A 2,500-nucleotide genomic window follows, 5' to 3' on the forward strand; every position below is an offset into this window, starting at 1 on the left:
GCCCGCAACCTTTGGTGACTCTGGATAACTTTGCGGATCGCACGGTCTCGCACCGGCGACGGATCATTCAAGTGTCTGCCCTATCAACTTTCGTCGGTACGGTACTGGCCTACCGAGGTTCTTACGGGTAACGGAGAATCAGGGTTCGATTCCGGAGAGGGAGCCTGAGAAACGGCTACCACATCCAAGGAAGGCAGCAGGCGCGCAAATTACCCATTCCCGACGCGGGGAGGTAGTGACGAAAAATAACAATACAGGACTCTAAACGAGGCCCTGTAATTGGAATGAGTACACTTTAAAACCTTTAACGAGTATCCATTGGAGGGCAAGTCTGGTGCCAGCAGCCGCGGTAATTCCAGCTCCAAAAGTGTATATTTAAGTTGTTGCGGTTAAAAAGCTCGTAGTTGGATTTTGGGCGCAGGCGGCCGGTCCGTCGCAAGGCGTGTACTGGCCGTCCTGGCCTCACCTCCGGTTCTCCGCCGGTGCCCTTGACTGAGTGTCGGCGGCGGCCGGAACGTTTACTTTGAAAAAATTAGAGTGTTCAAAGCAGGCGATTCGCCTGAATAATGGTGCATGGAATAATGGAATAGGACCTCGGTTCTATTTTGTTGGTTTTCGGAGCGCGAGGTAATGATTAAGAGGGACAGACGGGGGCATTCGTACTGTGCCGTTAGAGGTGAAATTCTTGGATCGGCGCAAGACGAACGACTGCGAAAGCATTTGCCAAGAATGTTTTCTTTAATCAAGAGCGAAAGTCAGAGGTTCGAAGACGATCAGATACCGTCCTAGTTCTGACTATAAACGATGCCAACTAGCGATCGGGGGGCGTTAGTTTTACGACCTCTCCGGCAGCTTGCGGGAAACCAAAGTCTTTGGGTTCCGGGGGAAGTATGGTTGCAAAGCTGAAACTTAAAGGAATTGACGGAAGGGCACCACCAGGAGTGGAGCCTGCGGCTTAATTTGACTCAACACGGGAAATCTCACCCGGCCCGGACACAGTGAGGATTGACAGATTGAGAGCTCTTTCTTGATTCTGTGGGTGGTGGTGCATGGCCGTTCTTAGTTGGTGGAGCGATTTGTCTGGTTAATTCCGATAACGAACGAGACTCTGGCTTGCTAACTAGTTACGCGACCCAATCGGTCGGCGTCTAACTTCTTAGAGGGACTAGTGGCGTTTAGCCACACGAGATTGAGCAATAACAGGTCTGTGATGCCCTTAGATGTTCGGGGCCGCACGCGCGCTACACTGACCGGATCAGCATGTGCTCGCCTTGGCCGACAGGTCTGGGTAACCCGCTGAACCCCGGTCGTGCTAGGGATAGGGAATTGCAATTATTTCCCTTGAACGAGGAATTCCCAGTAAGCGCGAGTCATTAGCTCGCGTTGATTACGTCCCTGCCCTTTGTACACACCGCCCGTCGCTACTACCGATTGAATGGTTTAGTGAGGTCCTCCGATTGGACCTGGCGCGGCCGGCAACGGTCGAGCCGGCGTCCGAGAAGACGATCTAACTTGATCATTTAGAGGAAGTAAAAGTCGTAACAAGGTTTCCGTAGGTGAACCTGCGGAAGGATCATTAACGGTCTCGCAAACGCTTCGGCGAACGCGAAACTCGGACAAGCGAGAGAAAAAGTCTTTGCTACCCGGCGCCCGACCCGCGAGGAGCGGCGCGCCGGCCGGCGATTCGGTCACCCGGTAATGTTTGCGCGTCGAGTGCCGCGGTGCCGCGCGCTCCGGCTTCAAGCGTCGGCCTGGCCGACCGCTCGGCGCGGTCTATTTTGTCACCCTATAGTGCGAGGCACTGTGCGAGCGAAACAATCGTGGATGGCTCTTGGCGGTGGATCACTCGGCTCGTGAGTCGATGAAGGACGCAGCTAGCTGCGTGAATTAGTGTGAATTGCAGGACACATTGAGCATCGACGTTCTGAACGCAAATTGCGGCCTCGGGTCAATCCCGGGGCCGCGCCCGCCTCAGGGTCGCGTTGCAAACGTTCCGCGCGGGGATTTCTCCGCGCGGCTGCTGCGGCGTCGGACGCGCGAGCGCCCGTCCCGCTCAAGACAGCACGGCACGATGCGCGACGATCGCGACCAGAATCCCGCGCGGCGGCGGCGAGTCGACCTCGAAGAGGCCAACGGCTGGCGGCTCAAGGGCGGGAATCGAGGTGCGCGGCGGCGCGCGGCGCCGACGGCGAGCGCGGAACGGGAAGAATAGTCCCGGTCCTTACTTTCGGCCTGAGGTCGGACGAGGCTACCCGCTGAATTTAAGCATATTACTAAGCGGAGGAAAAGAAACTAACGAGGATTCCCTCAGTAACGGCGAGTGAAGCGGGATGTGCCCATCGCCGAATCCGCGCGCTTTTGGAGTGCGCGGAATTGTGGCGTACGGAATTCGTCACGGCGCGCTTCGCCGGTCGCCCGCGTCCTTCTGATCGAGGCCTTTTCCCAGAGCGGGTGTCAGGCCCATGGCGGCGACAGGCGGGCGCGCTACGGCGTCTTCCCA

At 57.0% G+C, this 2,500-nt stretch overlaps 2 non-coding genes and 1 pseudogene across 2 annotated transcripts in view; all 3 read left to right on the plus strand.

The window, feature by feature from the left end:
• Window positions 1-1,579, plus strand: part of LOC146143365 (small subunit ribosomal RNA) — a 1,811-nt gene extending 232 nt beyond the window's left edge. The window contains exon 1 of the ribosomal RNA XR_014500329.1: window positions 1-1,579. This exon is cut by the window's left edge and continues 232 nt beyond it. This is a non-coding gene — a ribosomal RNA (small subunit ribosomal RNA).
• A 247-nt stretch (window positions 1,580-1,826) lies between these two features.
• On the plus strand, window positions 1,827-1,980 carry LOC146143366 (5.8S ribosomal RNA). Its single transcript, XR_014501105.1, has one exon. It is a non-coding gene; the product is annotated as a 5.8S ribosomal RNA (ribosomal RNA).
• A 248-nt stretch (window positions 1,981-2,228) lies between these two features.
• Window positions 2,229-2,500, plus strand: part of LOC146143367 (large subunit ribosomal RNA) — a 3,678-nt pseudogene continuing 3,406 nt past the window's right edge.

The sequence above is a fragment of the Ascidiella aspersa genome, chromosome 5 (genome assembly GCF_963924565.1).
Source record: "Ascidiella aspersa chromosome 5, kaAscAspe10.2, whole genome shotgun sequence".
NCBI lineage: Eukaryota > Metazoa > Chordata > Ascidiacea > Phlebobranchia > Ascidiidae > Ascidiella > Ascidiella aspersa.